Source organism: Anomaloglossus baeobatrachus, chromosome 3 (assembly GCF_048569485.1).
Source record: "Anomaloglossus baeobatrachus isolate aAnoBae1 chromosome 3, aAnoBae1.hap1, whole genome shotgun sequence".
Lineage (NCBI taxonomy): Eukaryota > Metazoa > Chordata > Amphibia > Anura > Aromobatidae > Anomaloglossus > Anomaloglossus baeobatrachus.
In genome coordinates, this window is record NC_134355.1 from 336163849 (window position 1) to 336185021 (window position 21173).

The following is a 21173-nucleotide window of genomic DNA, read 5'->3' on the forward strand; positions in this document are numbered from 1 at the left end:
CTTAAATTTATGGTGGTCCAGTCCTGTGTTTATGTAGGCTCTTTTCTTGGTTTAGAGAGGGGAGCCAGCACGATCTGAAAATGGCATGCATCATATAAAAAGTGCAAATTCACAGATTTATTCCAACTGTACTGTAATATAAATGAGATTTTTAGCAAATAATTGATCAATTCTTTGAGCCACCCCTGCCAACGTCACGGCAAATCTCAATAGGGGGGTCCTACTCTATATTCTGTATTTCATGTGCCATGCGGCCTCCTAGATAAAGTTAAAAGCAGAACCATAATGGAGCACACATACCTGTAACCTGTATATATAACCGCTTCTATGTTGCAAAAGAGGCAATTGTGGATAGAGGCCAGCCAAGGTCCCAGCATGTGGAGCAAGCTCTACACATACCAGGACTATATCAGAACTGACCCTCCCAGTGCCACACAGCAACCATTGATAAAGGCGGACCAGATCTAAGTATGGTGCTTAATTAGCAATGCCTGTGGAAAGGGTGAGGCAACTGAATGTGTACAGCTACCAACAGGAGGAATATATTGCAAACCAAGATCAGGGGTGTATAGCATGGTGGTGACCAGCCACCAGACATTTGTAGCATAACTACAACCAAACAGAGAGAGAGGGGAGCCAGCACGATCTGAAAATGGCATGCATCATATAAAAAGTGCAAATTCACAGATTTATTCCAACTGTACTGTAATATAAATGAGATTTTTAGCAAATAATTGATCAATTCTTTGAGCCACCCCTGCCAACGTCACGGCAAATCTCAATAGGGGGGTCCTACTCTATATTCTGTATTTCATGTGCCATGCGGCCTCCTAGATAAAGTTAAAAGCAGAACCATAATGGAGCACACATACCTATAACCTGTATATATAACCGCTTCTATGTTGCAAAAGAGGCAATTGTGGATAGAGGCCAGCCCAGGTCCCAGCATGTGGAGCAAGCTCTACACATACCAGGACTATATCACAACTGACCCTCCCAGTGCCAGAGAGCAACCATTGATAAAGGCGGACCAGATCTAAGTATAGTGCTTAATTAGCAATGCCTGTGGAAAGGGTGAGGCAACTGAATGTGTACAGCTACCAACAGGAGGAATATATTGCAAACCAAGATCAGGGGTGCATAGCATGGTGGTGACCAGCCACCAGACATTTGTAGCATAACTAAAACCAAACAGAGAGAGAGGGGAGCCAGCACGATCTGAAAATGGCATGCATCATATAAAAAGTGCAAATTCACAGATTTATTCCAACTGTACTGTAATATAAATGAGATTTTTAGCAAATAATTGATCAATTCTTTGAGCCACCCCTTCCAACGTCACGGCAAATCTCAATAGGGGGGTCCTACTCTATATTCTGTATTTCATGTGCCATGCGGCCTCCTAGATAAAGTTAAAAGCAGAACCATAATGGAGCACACATACCTATAACCTGTATATATAACCGCTTCTATGTTGCAAAAGAGGCAATTGTGGATAGAGGCCAGCCCAGGTCCCAGCATGTGGAGCAAGCTCTACACATACCAGGACTATATCAGAACTGGCCCTCCCAGTGCCAGAGAGCAACCATTGATAAAGGCGGACCAGATCTAAGTATGGTGCTTAATTAGCAATGCCTGTGGAAAGGGTGAGGCAACTGAATGTGTACAGCTACCAACAGGAGGAATATATTGCAAACCAAGATCAGGGGTGCATAGCATGGTGGTGACCAGCCACCAGACATTTGTAGCATAACTACAACCAAACAGAGAGAGAGGGGAGCCAGCACGATCTGAAAATGGCATGCATCATATAAAAAGTGCAAATTCACAGATTTATTCCAACTGTACTGTAATATAAATGAGATTTTTAGAAAATAATTGATCAATTCTTTGCGCCACCCCTGCCAACGTCACGGCAAATCTCAATAGGGGGGTCCTACTCTATATTCTGTATTTCATGTGCCATGCGGCCTCCTAGATAAAGTTAAAAGCAGAACCATAATGGAGCACACATACCTGTAACCTGTATATAGCCGCTTCTATGTTGCAAAAGAGGCAATTGTGGATAGAGGCCAGCCCAGGTCCCAGCATGTGGAGCAAGCTCTACACATACCAGGACTATATCAGAACTGGCCCTCCCAGTGCCAGAGAGCAACCATTGATAAAGGCGGACCAGATCTAAGTATGGTGCTTAATTAGCAATGCCTGTGGAAAGGGTGAGGCAACTGAATGTGTACAGCTACCAACACGAGGAATATATTGCAAACCAAGATCAGGGGTGCATAGCATGGTGGTGACCAGCCACCAGACATTTGTAGCATAACTACAACCAAACAGAGAGAGAGGGGAGCCAGCACGATCTGAAAATGGCATGCATCATATAAAAAGTGCAAATTCACAGATTTATTCCAACTGTACTGTAATATAAATGAGATTTTTAGCAAATAATTGATCAATTCTTTGAGCCACCCCTGCCAACGTCACGGCAAATCTCAATAGGGGGGTCCTACTCTATATTCTGTATTTCATGTGCCATGCGGCCTCCTAGATAAAGTTAAAAGCAGAACCATAATGGAGCACACATACCTATAACCTGTATATATAACCGCTTCTATGTTGGAAAAGAGGCAATTGTGGATAGAGGCCAGCCCAGGTCCCAGCATGTGGAGCAAGCTCTACACATACCAGGACTATATCAGAACTGACCCTCCCAGTGCCAGAGAGCAACCATTGATAAAGGCGGACCAGATCTAAGTATGGTGCTTAATTAGCAATGCCTGTGGAAAGGGTGTGTGCTGGTCCTGGTATGTAAAGTCCAGGTATGTGCAGAGCTTGCTCCACATGCTGGGACCTGGGCTGGTCTCTATCCACAAGTGCCTTTTTTGCAACATAGAAGCGGTTATATACAGGTTACAGGTAAGTGTGCTCCATTATGGTTCTGGTTTTAACTTTATCTAGGAGGCCGCATGGCACATGAAATACAGAATGTAGAGTAGGACCCCCCTATTGAGATTTGCCGTGACATTGGCAGGGGTGGCTCAAAATATTGATCAATTATTTGCTAAAAATCTCATTTTTTTATTGTAGTACAGTTGGAATAAATCTGTGAATTTTCACTTTTTATATGATGCATGCCAATTTCAGATCGTGCTGGCTCTCTTTTTTTCTTTGTTTTGACCGTAGTTATGCTACAATCTGGTAACTGACCAACACCATGCCATGCACGCCTGATTTTGGTTTGCTATGTATTCCTCCTGTTGGTAGCTGTTCAGATTCAGTTACCTCACCCCTTTCCACAGGCAATGCTAATTAAGCACCATCTTGGATCTGGTCCGCCTTTATCAATGGTTGCTGTTTGGCACTGGGAGGATCAGTTCTGATATAGTCCTGGTATGTGCAGAGCTTGCTCTACATGCTGGGACCTGGGCTGGTCTCTATCCACAAGTGCCTTTTTTGCAACATAGAAGCGGTTATATACAGGTTACAGGTATGTGTGCTCCATTATGGTTCTGCTTTTAACTTTATCTAGGAGGCCGCATGGCACATGAAATACAGAATGTAGAGTAGGACCCCCCTATTTAGATTTGCCGTGACGTTGGCAGGGGTGGCTCAAAAAATTGATCAATTATTTGCTAAAAATCTAATTTTTTTATTGTAGTACAGTTGGAATAAATCTGTGAATTTTCACTTTTTATATGATGCATGCCAATTTCAGATCGTGCTGGCTCTCTTTTTTTCTTTTCTTGGTTTGCAGTTAATACCGTATGTTTGAAAAGATCTTTGTGGTGTTATATCGGAAACACTGTATCTAAAGGGGGCTTTACATGCAACGACATCGCTAACAAGATGTCGTTGGGGTCACGGAATTTGTGACGCACATCCGGCCTTGTTAGCGATGTTGTTGCATGTGACACGTACGAGCGACCACTAACAATCAAAAATACTCACCTAATTGTTGATCGTTGACACGTCATTCAAATCCCAAATATCGTTGCTGTTGCAGGACGCAGGTTGTTCGTTGTTACGTGCTACATGTGACACCCCAGGAACGACAAACAACACCGTACCTGCGTCCTCTGGCAACGAGGTGGGCGTGACTTTCATTCAGCTGATCTCCGCCCCTCCGCTTCTATTGGACGCCTGCCGTGTGACATCGCTGTGACGCCGCACGAACCGCCCCCTTAGAAAAGAGGCAGTTCGCCGGCCACAGCGACGTCGTTAGGCAGGTAAGTACGTGTGACGGGTACTAGCGATATTGTGCTCCATAGGCAGCGATTTGCCCGTGACGCACAAACGACGGGGGGCGGGTGCTTTCACCAGCGTGTAAAGCAGCCTTTACACACCGTAGGTATTGCTAACAATTCTTAAATTGAATATAGCTCAAACAAGTCATCTATGGCATTTCCCCAGTGATATTAGCTGATCATCAAGGGTTACAGCAGTCAGATTGAATATAGGAAATCCATAACTTACAGCAGTACTTTTTGTTACATGCCAAGTGGCCCAATTTTTTAAGGCAGCATATTATGGTGACAGAATATCATTAAAAGGATTTTTATAGACATAAAATTTGTTTTATAACCCAAAAATAATTTCACACTTCAGCTTCTTTTATTTATTATTTTAACATTCTAATACAATTCATAGCAGAACATTAAGTATACTGTTCACCTGAAATGATTATTATGTAATTTTCTTCATGGGGAAGAAGATTGGTATATTTCCTCTTTAGAGCAAGCCTTTACAAGGTTTATTGAGTCAAAGCCTGGAATTATATTTAGAAAGGTTAAATTCTCATAAAGAGTTTTGCACAAGTATTATTATGGTTCACAGGGCAGTCAAAATCCTTGTAAATATAATGGAAGTTTTCCTTGTGGTTCACATAACATTTGCCCTTTTATCAAAATAGGACACTGGCTGTGAAAATAAATTGAAACATGCCGAGAAGTAATAGTAGCGGTAGAACGGAGTTGGTGACATATTTATTGACAGACAGTTCTGAATATGTTTATTTGGTAAAATATCAGAGGCTAGGATTACACAAAAATCTTTACAACTTGGAAAGAACACTGTTCACTGAACTAATTCAGTGGAAAATATAATTTTGATGAATTAGGAGCATTATTACTAAAAAATTATTTTTTTTAATCTTACTTTTGCTGTTAATTTGAAAAGCTTTTTGCAGCTACTTGCTGTATTTACTGTGACATAAACTTTTTCCTGTGCAAAATAATAAACTTAAAGGTACTGTTATGTATTCTAAAGTCTTGAGTCAGCATTCTTGCTTTAAGTGCAGAAATAATTTTATTTGTAGGATTTAACATCCAGGATTTTTATTTAAAAATTGAATTCTTAATACATTTCTAGCTTAAGCGTTTGTCTAATTAACACAACAATTGTATCTATGTACTGGCTGTAGGGTGTAAGAACCTTACCGAGTAGGGTTTGTGGCTCTGGATCCTCTCTCTGAATCAAGAAGGAGATCTGCTCTATGAAAGAGGATCCAGTTCTGACAAGTTAAAGCTGACTTTGAATAATATAATTGTCTGTTTATCTAAATGGCTGTCATTTAATATATTTGCATGGTTTATCCTGGGAAAATAAGCTTTATTCAGGAAGGAGTTATTAATTGTGAGTTAAGAAAAATTTGTAAACTGAAAAGTAAAAGGGTAACAAATGTTTTGAACTTTCAACTTTCAAGCTCACCATCCATTACAGCTTCAAATGTGAAACTACCTTTATTTTAAGAAACAATCATCTTGGCTAGCTCATCCATAAATTTGACTTGCAACTATTTAGCATATAATTAGTTATCCAGATTCTTGTTGTGTCACTGCATTGTTACTGTTTTGCTCCTGGTGGTGGAAAATTCTTTTTCTTACTGTATACTACAAATTACAACCTGTTTTCACATTCCCTAATAGCTCTGTGTGGTATTATGTTGATTTCTAACCGGTCACTGGTTCGAATCGAGGAGCGACCATGAAGAAGGTTTCCCAAGAAAAGAGAAACAGCATCATCCAGCTCATTGATAGCAGTCTCTCTGCCAAGAAAATTGCTAAAGTGTATAAGGTGAGTGCCATGACAATTGGAAGAATATGAAATGAAGTCCATCCATCCATTCAAAAGCCAAGAGGTGGCCGTCCAGGCAAAATATAGTCGGCTCATCACAAGATCTATCAGTTCTGGCGTAACAAACATGTAAGTGAAGGTGGCTTCATAATAAGGAGATTCTTCATAATCTACACAATGCTTCATAATAAGGAGATCATAGATGTCCATGCAAGCACCATGTGATGCACATTACACAAATCTGGAATGGTGCCTTGAAATAAGGTGTAGAAGCCTCAACTTCAATATTGTCGTAGGATGCATTGGCTCAAGGTTGCCAAAAAGTACAAAAATTGGACAATAGAAGACTGGAGATAAGTGATTTGGAGCAATAAGGTGAAAGCCAAAAAAGTAGACTCTGATGTGTGCAAATGGGTCAGGAAGAAACAAGGGAATAAGAAGCTAATGGATTGAGAAATTGAAGGAACTGTCAAGTTTGATAGAGGAAGCCTCATGATATGTTTTTTTTTTCATAGCCAAAGGTGTTGGATACTTGAGCAAAATTGATAGTTGTCTCAATGCTGAGCTATATGTGAGTATCCTACAAGAGGAGTTACTTTGTACACTCAAGTACTATGGGTATGAAAAGGACGACATAGCGTTAAAGCAGGACAATGACCCAAAGCATACATTGAGATTGGTGAAGAAATGGTTCAATGACAATGAAGGAGACTGTTGGATTAATCCCCACAGTCCCCATTCTCAATCAAACCCTTGTGCATAGAGTTGAAGAAAAAGCTGTATACTTACCCGTGATTAACCAGTATGCACCTACATTAGGGAATGTGTAGAAGAGACCTGGAATCAGATATAAGTTGAGACATGCTTGAATCTGATCGAGAACATGCCAAGAAGTACTCAGTATTGAAAGCTAAAGGTGGATTTATACGATACTAACAAATTAAAATTAAAAATTAAAATGAAGATATTTAGAAGCAAATCAGTAAATATGCAGTGAGATGACAAGAATGTTTATAACTTGTCATATAATAAATAGTTGAAGTCAAATTTATGCATGAGATAGCCAAGATGAAGGTAATCTCATGTTGGAAACTGTAGTGAATGGTGAGATATGAAGCCTGAATGTAATAAATTAAAAAAGGGTGGATAAACAACCCCAATCAAGTTGAGCGGAAATTAAAGCTGTCCTGCAGGTTCAGGGTGCATCAGTGGTAGCACAAACTATCTGTCAACATTTGAATGAAATGAAAGACTATGACAGGAGACCCAGGAGGATCCAAGTGCTAACACAGAGACTTAAAAAAGGTAGACTGCAGTTTGCCACGATGTATGTGTGATGCCCTGGACTATCAGGTAGTCACAGGGTATTGTGCAATCTGCCCTTCTGTGCAATATCCACCTCCTCCTTGGTTATGGGTCCCCAGCTATATGGTGTTGCCGACAACAGCTAGTAAAGTCCTAGGTACACTCTGCACCACACCAACCAGACACACCAGTGGACAGTCTGAGTGGAATAGGGTCGCCCACTTGGGGGGTTGGTAAGGGGAGGTCAGGAGTGTCAGGAGTCGGTCAGTGAGTGAGGAGAAATAGAGAGTGAAGTGACGAGGTCAGGAGTCGGGCTCCTGGGAAGCAACTATGTGGCAGACGGTGGTCTGGACCTAGTAGGAGCTGGACCCCTGGTCGCAGGGAATCGGGACAAAAGGCACGGAACTGTCGAGGGGGCGGCCTTGTACCATCACCGGGCTTGGACCAGGGCATGATGGGGTACGTGGACCCTAGGTCAGGGAGTAGCTTCAGGCAACCTGACAATTTACCCGACGAGAACAGAGCCTTCAAGATCCGCTCTCCACCCGCTCCAAAATCAGGGTACCCGTGCAATGAGGGGGATAGGACTTTCCACAAAAACGGTCAAGAAAATCCCAAGCATGAACCCTGAGAGCAAGCTCCCACAGTTAGCCACACTGGGGAGCGGGACCCAACTAGTTCTACACTACCAGGACCAAATGACAAGTGAACTTAATGCCAGGAAGAAGGACACAAATCACAAAGCAACACCAGTGGGGATGGGACCCAAACTAGCTCCCCTCAGTGGCAGCGGTGTCCAGAACTTTGGTTTATCCAGTTATCGGTGTCAGCTTTATGGACTGAGTGAGTACGCAAGTGACCCCTTCACACCCAAAAGGCACTACCCAACCACCATCACCGAGTCCCAGGGCATCCCCCCTACCCGTGGAGGGTTCCAACACCTAGCTGCCCCGCTCCATCGCCCCAGGTACTCCCAACTGCAACGGTGGTACTCCATATTACCACACACCACGGGTGGCATCCCAAACTCTAAATATACAATCCCCTTTCAATACCCCCTTCATTTGAGTAGCCGCACGACCCCCAGGTCCGGACGCCCCTCGAGCCACCGCGAATCCGGATCCGAGCAGCCCGGCTGCTGACACGGGGGCGGCACATATGCAATGTATGTAAGTAAGCCAAATTTTTCTGGGAAAGCGTCTTGTGGACAGATGAGACTAATATACCAGTAGAGCTTCTTGGTTAAGCACATTATTCTACTGGTACCTGAAAATGGAAGGAGGCCTACAAAGAAAAGAACACATTACCTACAGTAAAATATAGTGGAGATTCTAAGATGGTTTGGCATTTTTATTTTGCCCCTTGCACTGGATGTCTTGACTGTGTGCAAGGCAACATGAAATCTGATGATTATCAAAGGATTTTGGGTCACAATGTAGTGTTCAGTTGTAGGAGGATAATTGGTGCTCTGCAGACCCTCTGAAGACATTATAGTTATTTTGTGGATTTATGTATGGGAAATGTTGTTATATATTTGTGCTCTTGGGTGCACTGTTTTCAGGTACCACTAGGTGTCAAAGCTCCCTTGTCCCTTAGTTTGGGGTTGGGATGGAGAACAAGGCTGAAGCAGTTAAAGGTTAAATCTGCCCAGCCACAGTTAGTTGACAGTTGGGATTAGTCAGATAGGGACACTGCTAAGAGAAGAGGCTGTATCTGAGTGAGGTATAATGAGAGAAGTCCAGAGAGATTCGACCAGACCCTGAGGGTTACCCCAGGAACTCCTGATCGAGTGGACAAAGGAAATTCTTCAGTAGCTGGGTGCAGAAATGGGCATGGACCAGTCCTGAAATTGTGGGCCTTGATTTAGTGGTCTTTCCAGGTAGCAACTGACTCCAATAGGATTGATGTAGGTGTGTGGTAACATAGACCCGAGTGAACGGGTCAGCACAGTGACAGTGGTGAAGGAACTCTGTCCGGTGGTGAAAGGAATCTCTGTGGGAAGGGATACGGTTAGAGCCATGTGGGACCCCATGAATTTACTAACTGCCACTGTGCTGTTGCCAGGGGAAACAGACAGTCCTTTAGTAGCCGGAGAGATATGTAGGAGGGAGCAGTGTGCAGGAAAATGTAAAATGAAACCAAACCGTAACATGTCTGTAACGTTCTAGCTATGTGCCCGCAGTGGATGTGTTCCACAGAAACTGTGCGAGTTATTCAATAAAGAAGTGTTAAACCTTATCCTGGACTTTGGGTTTGAATTTGTCCTCAGGAGGAGAAGTTGCGGTGTCCCAGGTTGCACTGAGTAGGTAGCAGGAGTGCTGCACTGAAGATTGACGCTGAATAGAAACAGGGGCTCACCTCTGCCCACGACTACGGCCCCCTGCCACACCCACAACATTGTGAAAGCTGATTTTGCATCCTATGTCATGGGCTTTTCATCAGGATAATGACTCCAAACATATTTTAAGAAGCCCCCAGAAATAGATGGAAACAAAGTGCTGTGTTGTGCAGAGTGTTTTGAAGCAATGAGTCCGGAAGTAAATCCCATTGAACACCTGTGAAGAGATTTTAACATTGCTGTTGAGGGAAGGCACCCTTCAAACATGAGAGACCTGGAGCAGTTTGCAAAAGAAAAGTCCAAAATTCCAGCTGAGAGGTGTAAAGGGTGCTTTACACGCTGCAACATTGCTTACCAGTATATCGTCGGGGTCACATCATTAGTGACGCACATCTGGTGCTGTTAGCGACATCGCAGCGGGTGACACCAAGGAGCGACGATCAACGATCGCAAAAACGTCAAAAATCATTGATCGTTGACACGTCGCTCTTTTTCATAATATCGTTGGTGGTGCATGCCACTGGTTGTTCGTTGTTCCTGCGGCGTCACACATCGCTATGTGTGACATCGCAGGAACGACGAACATCTCCTTATCTGCATCCACCGGCAATGAGGAGGGAAGGAGGTGGGTGGCATGTTCCGGCCGCTCCTCTCCACCCCTCCTCTGCTATTGGCCGGCCGCTTAGTGACGCCGCAGTGACTTCGCTATGACGCTGAACACACCTCCCCCTTGAAGGAGGGATTGTTCAGTGGTCACAGCGACGTTGCTGAAAAGGTATGTGCGTGTGACGCTGCCGTAGCGATAATGTTCGCTACAGCAGCGATCACCAAATGTCGCACGAACGACGGGGGCGGGTGCTATCACGCACAACATCGCTAGCTATCGCTAGCGATGTTGCAGCGTGTAAAGCACCCTTAAGAAGCTTGTTGATGGTTATTTGAGGCAATTGATTGAAGTTATTTATTCCAAAGCACAAATAGTGTGCAACCAAATATTAAGTTGAGGGTGCCAGCAATTTTGTCCAGTCCATTTTTGAAGTTTTGTATGAAATTCTGTCCAGTTTGCTTTTTTCCCTGTTGTTCCAGTACACACAAAGGAAAAAAAACGAGTATAGCAAAACATGTGTAATTGCAATAATTTTATCGGAGAAATACTTTATTTTCTTGAAGTATTATTACAACCAACAGTTTATTTAATTCCTGATAAATCCCAGTTTGTTGGCATTCTTGTACTTTCAGTTATTGCTCAATAAATAACAAGCTGACAATGTAAAGGCTTTTTTAATAGAGCAAGAATGATGTATTGAAGAACAGTGTACACTGGATTCTTTTTAAGATCCTTATTAGTAATTTTCAAGCTTTTTTAGCATTTAGAATGTTAGAATTTGTCACATGAACCTAGACTTATTTTAAGAAAGCAATCATACTGTATACCAACAAGAAAAACTGTTTAATGGCTTGTGTAAAATCTTTATTTTTATAGGAGATGAGAAAGATTTAAATGAAAAACAGTATGTGTAAAATCAGGAAATGTATGTAGAATTGTAAAACAGCAGAAATCTGCTGACTTGCACAATACCTGCCCAATACCAAAAACTACAATAATTCTTAGATAGGGATTTTCAAAAAAACAATAATTGTCAGATAGCGACTTTTAAATACACTATAATATTTAGATAGGGACTTTTGTTAAACAATACATTTTTTTCATAGTTTCTGTATCCTATGGCTAGGCTTATGAGGAGTTCTAAGATGGCAGGCCTAGGGTACTAGGGGGCCATTATTAGGCCCATATATACCATGTGAACCAATCAGTCTTCTGCAACATAATTACTGGGTGCTTATGGGTTATCAGAGCAGTAGGCGTCTTATAAAAGCCCCTATGCTTACCATCTATACACTCTATTTAACCCTACAAAAAGCAGATGTATATGGTAAATAGAGAGCAGGAGACTGGGGCTCCTAGACTGCCTCTCAGACTAAGGGGGCCCTAGCTATCCCTTATCTCAGAGTTACCTTGTAAGGTAAGGATGTCTCAGCCACCAGCCTGACTCTGCTCCTGACCAGCCCTGATCTTGTACCTATTCTCTCTCTACCCTTGCGGAGGGCCAGGACAGAAGTGTGACAAAACCAGCAGATATAGACAAACTGGGGAAACTAAAACTCTTTCTCATAGCACTCTCACCCAAAGGTATAAAACAATAAGTGGTAAGGAGGAAAATGGGAACACGGAGAAAACAACAAGATGATGAGAGGATTCCACAACAACTCTAAGCACCGTGCAATATAATCACCAGCAGGACTGGGACACAACAGGGCACAGACCAACACAGCAAAGCTATAGTTGGCGTGCGAAGACAGATTCCACAATCTTAAAAAGGAAGGGAGTAACTGTGATAGTTTTCCAGATGATTTCCAAAAATATGTGATCCCAGAGTTAACCAGCAAGCTAGCAGAGTTTAACTCTTGGTAGTGTCGCGGGCGGAGGAGGGGACGCCGCACTCTCCCACTGCTCGGGTCCGGCTGCCGCGGCTGCTGCGGCCTGCCGCTGCTCGGTGGCTCGAGCGATGGGCCAGATCCCGGGGACTCGAGCGGCGCTCCTCGCCCGTGAGTGAAAGGGAATTGGGATTTGGGGATAGTTTATTGTCCGTGACGCCACCCACGGTTGTGGTGATTGAATGTACACCACCGCTGCTCTGGCTGGGGATCCCGGGAGTGATGGTGTGGAGCAGCCAGTTGTTGTGTTGCCCCTCCATGGGTAGGGGTTGGTGATCCCGGGGCCCAGTGATGGGATTGGAATGGTGGACAGGCAGGTATGGGGCCTGTGGAGGTGCAGGGGCGCAGGGGCAGCGCTGTGCCGCACGGCACGGAGGTACTCACTCAGCCAGTAAACACGACACAGTTCTCGGTAAACAAACGGCTGGTTGGACGGGTCCTTCGGACGGTTACGGTGCTGACTTCCCCTGCAGTTGACGGTGACCGTCTCTTCCCTGCACCTATGTGTTGTTGTTTGGTAGCGATGGGTTCCCACCGGTAACCCGCTCCCCAGCTTGCATATGAGCCGGAGGAGCTCCACTCTTGCCCGCAGGCGCTGGCCCTGGGAAACTGGTGCCTTGGCGGTGGCGGTGTCTCCCCTTAACGGTTGGACTGTTGCCTTCAAACGGGACTTGGTTGTTGGGAGACAGTCGTCCTCCTCACTGACGGATTTGGCAAATTCGGCGACTCCTAGCCTTGCCGGGATCCGAAAGGCCCCTGCCCTGGTGCTGACTAATCTTCGTATACCGCTCCGGTACCGCCGGGTCACCACCCGTCCACGGTCCTTTCGGCAACCTCCAATCAGTCTCGCCTGCAGACAGTCACCGCCGTCTGCCAACCTTGCTGTCTCAGTCCGGGGCACACACCTGGACCAACTTCAGGCTTCTTTCTGTCACTTTCTGTGTTGCTCTTACTTTAGCTCCTCTACCACTTCCTCTCACTTTGAACTCCCACTTCTAACTCTCCACTTCAACTCCTTCCACCTCCTCCTCCAAACTCTATCTTTACTCCTTCACTTCCCTAGCTTAACTGCCTGGTTCTCCCGCCTCCAGGGCTGTGAACTCCTTGGTGGGTGGAGCCAACCGCCCGGCCCACCCCCTGGTGTGGACACCAGCCGCTGGAGGAAGGCAACAAGGATTTTAGTTTTGACCTTGTGTGTACCTGCAGGGAATGTGGGGTGCGTGTGGTGTTGTGACCTGTGACCCCTGGCTTGCCCAGGGCGTCACAGTAGCCTGACCATTAATGAGCACACTGTTGGTCAATGCCTCAGCCTGCCTGTGTAACTCAGAAACCCCAGGGAAACCAGTGTGGAGTGCAAGAATCTATAGTGTAAACAGCATGACACTTGGCGAGTTTTGTACAAAACTCTGTGTGACAGCAGGCTTAATGGGAGGGAGATGACAGAACAATATGCTAAAATACAGGAAATACAGAAGAATTTTAGTGTATTGTACCAGTGATAGAAAATGTAAAAAAAAATCCAGAATTGATGCTCCTTGATTACGTTGTCTTCCTCCCCAAAAATAAAAATAAAGTGTTCAAAATCTGTATAGCAATCTGTATGCCAAAATGATACTAATAAATCGACAACTTGGCATATGGAAAACTATCCATTGTTCAATTTTATACAAGAAAAAACCTTAGGGCTAACATAATAAAGTGACAGAAACCCCCCGAAAATATTTTAAAATAATATTTGTAAAATAAAATATAAACTTGGTATTGCCACAATGAAACTGACCTACTTAAAAAATTAACATCATATTTAATGCATGGTGGAAACAGTAAAAACAACATCCAGTTTTCATTAAATTGTATTGTAAAATAAAATTTGTTTTGATAAATACAATTTCTCCTGTTGAAAACTTACTCTTGCTCACCCATGTGAGCAAAGCTAAAGAAAAATTAGGGTTCTTGAAAGGAGGTGGTGATAAAACAAAAAATAAAAATGACTGCTGCTGGTAGAGGTTAAACAGTTTTTAAATAAGGATTGTTGTGTAGGTAATAACAATCCTGACATGCAACAATGAACTACACATACAATAAAAACAAGATTATTGAAAAATAAGAATTCACGAAAGATTAACCATTTCATAATAAGGCTATCTTAACCCCTTCCTGATCAGGCAAATTTTTGGATTTCATGCCCTTCTAAAAGCTTTAAAAAGTTCTTGTTCGGATAGTAAAATACCTTTTGCTTCTTTATTTCCCACAATACAAAGGGCTTAATTTTTACATTCAATGTATATATATATATATATATATATATATATATATATATATATATATATACATTGGGGGAAATATAATGAAAAAAAATACGTCTTTTCTTCATATTTATTTATTTTCACAATAACAATGGATCAGTAAAAACATTTTAAGCGGTGTCTTACCTTTTCCATATATTTTATTTTTATATATTGGACATCATTTTTGACAATGGAGGGGCTGAAACAGAAATTCAGACTGACATGCTTTTTTTAATTTATTTTTTAATTTATTTTTCAAGCTGTGTCCCCCATAAGGTCTCTATAGACATTTGAGGGTCATTTGTTTAATTTCTGATTACCCTTTTAACTGTCTCTGGTATATTGGACCCAGTTACAGGGGAAAATCAATCTTGTCTCTGCACAGCATAGTTGACTGACTTTCCTAAAACCCAACAGCTCATGTTCCCTTCTTACCCCCAGAGATCACATTATCTCTCGGTCTAATGAAACAAATGAGGACAGTGCTTCCTAATCTATATACAGAGTATTTGTTCAGCACTGTGTATTAAATGATCGAACAAGAAGAGATGATAATAAATCATGTCTGCCTTCTCTGTAAGGAGTCTGGCTGTGTATGATAGTGGGCTTCCTGACTCCACAGGTGAATAATGTATACAAAAAAACCCAGAAAATGTCCGGCACCAATATCCACACACACAGCCTCGCTATACACACCACAATGTGCGGTACAGCAGGGAAGCTAGTAAGGAGACAAACCAAACACAGTGGTGCAACACCTCCAAGTAAAACATTAAACAATCTTCAGCAAAAAAAGAAGAAAAAAGTGGTTCTCACCAAATGGTAATCTTCATTTATTTAGAAAAAGGGGACATCAAAAGGCAGGGAGGGATGCGTGGAGCATCAGAGACAATGGCAGCCATTTCACACTCACCATCTGGGGTGTTGCTTTAATGAGTCTGGACCCGATGAAGCACCTGTGAGCGCAAAACGGCCGCCGTAATCTCTGACGCTCCCCACATCCCTCCCTGCTTTTTGATGTCCCCTTTTCCTAAATAAATGAAGATTACTATTTGATGAGTGCCAACTTTTTTCTTCTTTTTTGCTGAATAATGTATACAGCAGCGTTATTACACTGTGACATTCTAGAATGTTACTGCAGAATAGAATGACGACTGTGTGCACTTTTGAAGTAGTTAAGGAAGCTTTATTTAAAAAATACAAAACTACTTTAAAATACTGAAACAGAACATTTTAAACCCAAAATGTCTATAACCCAGCTCACATAATTAATTAGAAAGATGTTTAAACAGGGAAAGAAATGGAACAGAAAGTTTGGAAGGCAAGATGCCAAAACCAAACTAAATCTGCTGGTCTGATTTTCTTTTTTTGTTCTTTTGCTAAGATCAATAATATCTTGTATGTCAGCTACAGCATTAAAAGCAATTACTGCTCTTGATCTCAACAGGTAGAAGCATCGTAGGGGTTTTATATAGACTCATAGAAACACTGAACTGACTTTCACAGCAAGGTGCTGTTTCAATGGAAAAACCCTATAAGCATCAGTTTTCAGACTTAATTCTACTGACTGCTCTGTACATCTGTTTGTGTATGTAATATTTTGTGATGGCATTTGAATGCTATAGTTTTTAACAAATTAATGGAAAAACAATCAAATCCTAATTTTTTTTATGAATTATCAAATCTGTTAAAAGGTTTTTCTGAGATGATTAATGAATAGAGATGAATGGACCTCTGAAAGTTCGGTTTCTCAGCATTCGGCCGGACTTTACACAAAAGTTTGGTTCGGGACCCAAAGAGTATTCCAAATTTAAAGGGTGAAGCTCTAAAATTTAGAGTTAAAGGAGTTCTTCTTGAAAATGAAAGGATTAAAAGGTTTATTTAAATAATTACTTTTAATTAGAAAGTCACACGACAGTGTCTTTAAAAGTATTCATTCCTCATGAACTTTTCTACATTTTTTAAGTTACACCAACAAACTTAGATGTATTTTATTGGGACTATATGTTATTTACTTAGACTAAGTAGCAAGTATAGGGATGGTGTTCCATGGTGATGGGAAGTGTTAGTTTACCGCCACAGGTAGTGTTTTGCATTTAGCCAGAAAGGTCTATTTTGGTCTTATCTGAGCAGAGCACCTTCTTCCACATTCTAGCTGTGTCCACTACATAGCTTTTGGAAGAAGGTGCTCTAGTTAGATAAGGGAAAAATAAAACCTTTTGAGTTTAATGTAAAGCCTTATGTGTGGTAGAAAACTAGCACTGCACATTACCTTAGGCCCCCTTCACACACACGTGAAAAAAACGAACCGTTTTTTCATGGACATATTAAAGGGGTGGTTTGCTCCCCGTGTGCCATGTTTGTGGCACATGCTTGTTATCCGTGTGTGATACGTAATAACACACGGAGAACGGAAAGTCCCGCCTTACCTGATTCTTCCGGAGCTGTCTGTGGTGCTGAATGACAGTGTCCGGCACAGGCCACGGCCCGCTGATGCTGCTTCCGGCCCCCAGTGAAGAAGATGCGTTGTTCCAATTCATTGGGGGTCGGATGCAGGTGACAGCCTCGGCAGAGACTGCAGGGCTTGTGGAGGTGAGTATGTGTTTTTTTTATTTTTACAATGACACGTGTGTTTCTCCGGCGCGTGTCATGGGGGACCACATCCACACTACATCCGTGTGGTACGGGTGCGGGCCACGTGACACCCGTGCTGCCGGAGAAAAAAGGACATGCTGCCGTATGGAGCACACGGGCTCACGTCTGCTCCACATGGAGGCACGGGCCAATGGCTGAATACGTGCGTGCACATAAACCCATTGATTTTAATGGGTATACGTGTGCCCGTGTCTCCGGTACATGCGAGAACGGACCTAACATGACCGGAGGTACGTGCGTGTGAAGGAGGCCTTAAGCTGTACTGGCTCCTCCCGTTGCACTGGTGCAGTGGCAATGGGGGTAATGAGGGGTTAATAACAGCACAGTTGCTACTAAACCCTAAGTTAGTGATGGCACAAGCATCTATGAGATACCTATATCTTTAACCTGTAAAAGAAAGCAAATAAGTACAAACACAAAGAAAAACTCCTTTATTTGGAATAAAATGCAAAAAGACATCCCCTTTCACCACTTTATTAACCCCCAATACACCCCTCCAGGTCTGAAGTAATCCACATGAGATACCACGCCGCTTCCAGCTTTGCTGCATCTCACATCAAGCGGCCATTGAACAAGACCGCCGGCTGTGAGTGTGGGCAATGACTGAGCCGCGATGATCGATAACTGCAGGCAGACGCTGTCACAGGCTAGGGGTGCATCTGACTGCAACCAATCACAGACAACAGGACGACAGGTGGGCCGGGAAAGCACGGAAAGCTTTTTTTATGCGATGAGCCTATTGCGCTGTAAATTAAGTGAATGTGTGACCTGGATGCAGTTTGTCGGCATGACACCAAGTCTCCGTAAGTATTGTTTTTTTATTTTCCCTTTTATTTACTCAGTGCCGAATCCGGATCGTGCACCCAGAATCCCGCGCCTGGGTCTGGCACCCGGGCATCTTTGAAACCATGCGGATCCAGACACTGATATAAAGCTTATAAAGAAGGCTTTTCTCAAATACATTGTCTAGTTAATTGTGCCTCTGAGCGGCACTATTGCGGTTCGCTCATCCCCATCACATGACCCCTGGGATCCGTGATCTCTGAGATCCGGTGATGTCATGTCAACTTCCAGTTGACCCAACATCACCAAGGTGGGACCCAGTCTCCTTAAGTGACTAGGCTGTGGGTGACGTTTTACTGCTCATCACAGCAATAAAACTCCACCCATAGCCCAGTCACTCAGGGAGACTGGGGCCCGCCTCGGTGATGTTGGGTCAACTGGAAGTTGACATGACATCATCGGGTCTCAGAATGATTGATTGCTCGCAGTGAGAGAAACAAAATTATAATTTTGTAGTTGTGATACCGGATCTCAGAAGTCAAGTAGCCCGGGGGTCATGTAATGGGGATGGGAGAATCACAATAGAGATGCTCAGAGCCACAATTGTCTACACAAGGTATTTGAGAAAAGCCTTCTTTATGAGCTGTACATTGTTGTGTGGCCACTATGCTGTGTAGTGAACCACATCTTTAACTTCTCTTAATCACAATTTTAAAATGACCTATCCTCTTCTGAAACTTTGCACATTCACTTGTTGAAGTTAATACTGGTTTCCATAGTGAGGATTTATTTTTGTTGGCTGTGAGCATGACCTAGCACTTAAGGTCCAGTCACACTAAGTAACTTACCAGCGATCCCAACAACGATAGGGATCGCTGGTAAGTTGCTAGGAGGTTGCTGGTGAGATGTCACACTGCGACGCTCCAGCGATCCCACCAGCAACCTGACCTGGCAGGGATCGCTGGAGCGTGGCTACACGAGTTGCTGGTGAGCTCACCAGCAACCAGTGACCAGCCCCCAGCGCCGCGTGGAAGATGCTGCGCTTGGTAACTAAGGTAAATATCGGGTAACCAACCCGATATTTACCTTGGTTACCAGCGCACGCAGCTACACGTGCAGAGAACAGGGAGCAGCGCACACTGAGCGCTGGCTCCCTGCTCTCCTAGTTACAGCACACATCGGGTTAATTACCCGATGTGTGCTGCAGCTAAATGTGCACAGAGCAGGGAGCAGTGCACAATGCTTAGCGCTGGCTCCCTGCTCTCCTAGTTACAGCACACATCGGGTTAATTACCCGATGTGTGCTGCAGCTAAATGTGCACAGAGCAGGGAGCAGCACACAATGCTTAGCGCTGGCTCCCTGCTCTCCTAGCTACAGCACACATCGGGTTAATTAACCCGATGTGTCCTGCAGCCACATGTGCACAGAGCAGGAGCCGGCACTGACAGTGAGAGCGGTGGAGGCTGGTAACAAAGGTAAATATCGGATAACCAAGGACAGGGCTTCTTGGTTACCCGATGTTTACTGTAGTTACCAGCCTCCGCAGAAGCCGGCTCCTGCTGCCTGCACATTTAGTTGTTGCTGTCTCGCTGTCACACACAGCGATGTGCGCTTCACAGCGGGACAACAACAACTAAAAAATGGCACAGGACATTCAGCAACAACCAACGACCTCACAGCAGGGGCCAGGTTGTTGCTGGATGTCACACACAGCAACATCGCTAGCAACGTCACAAAAGTTGTTCGTTAGCAGCGATGTTGCTAGCGATGTTGCTTAGTGTGACGGGGCCTTTAGATTGACAGTTCGCACTTTACTCATGCTCTGCAGAGATCGTTGTCAACCTAAATGCTCAGAGTGCTACTGTAGCTGCACCAACATGCCTGTATGACTGAAAGCCGGTGGCTGGGCTCCATTTTAATGCTATTGGCCATATATTAGCTTCACTATTTACCTGAAGATTGGTAGCGTTATCCAACATGACAAGTTGCATTTAAATAGAGAACCTGTTATGCTGAATTGCTTTTAAACTTAATCACCTCACTTAGAGCTGTAAATTGTTCATTTTTACGTTGTTTATTGTAACGTAGTATATATCATTATTCCAGCACGATATGTGCTAGAACAGTAAATACATTAACATTTTAAGAGATCTTAACAGAAGAATTAAATTAACATATTACTTTCCATGTTTACTGTACATTTTGGCAGGCAATTATCTAAAAAATTTACTGGTAAGACAGTTATTTAATGGTCACTATATTTAAACTTCTTAGTATTGTAAACACTACAGTCCACTCTTAACAGGTGAGGCCTGATATGTGAGAGCTGAATTTGCTATTGATCTGCTTTTATGGATTAATAATAATTGATAAGCTCTATTACTAAGGATGGTGACACTTGAATGATTATTTGACTTACGCGCGTTCGCGTTCTTTGATGGGAATGGATTACTAAAGCTAATTACTACAAAATACAAATGCATATATTCCACATTGTTCCAGAAGTCCTCATTAAGAGTATGTCAGACTTCACACATTTATAGCTTCAAAACTTGATCAACCGTTTGCTGCTTTTTACTGAAATAACTTTTATGTAGTTATTTCTTTCACATATGAGCATAGGGACTTTGCGACATTGTGTCATAGAAGGGTTTTCCTTTTTCAGAATGGAACAATCCATTGAAAAAAAATACTAAACCATTACATATTCCATGCTACTGTAGCTAGCTTAAGAAATTCACATTATTACCTATTTCCCAGAATGCCTTTGTTTGTATGTTTTCCAAACTTATTTGATTTCTCTTTTACTCATGCCCCCCACCTTTTCTTTCTGCTTTGGGTGAACTTTCATTCTATTTCACTGTATTTGAAGAGATGATGTTCGAATTGAACACTGATTGACTGCAGGGTCAAATGATTAGTGGTTATGAGGTCATCTCTTCTGGTCCAGTGTATTATGTTGGAATAGAGGTGGAGTGAAGAGTGGATTCTTATGCCTATACTTATGCCTTTTATTTATTTTATAAGCATAGCTTCCCACTTTTAAACGGTTTGTACTCTACTTTTATATATATGACCTTAGGATAGGTAATCAATATCAGATTGGATAGCGTACAGTATATGAGGCAAAACACTGTAGCTTCATCACACTGTTTAGTGGCTACTCTGTGGTATGCACATTAGTTCCTAGTTTTTGAATATAAGGTGCCGTGTAGTGCTGAGAGAGGCCACTATA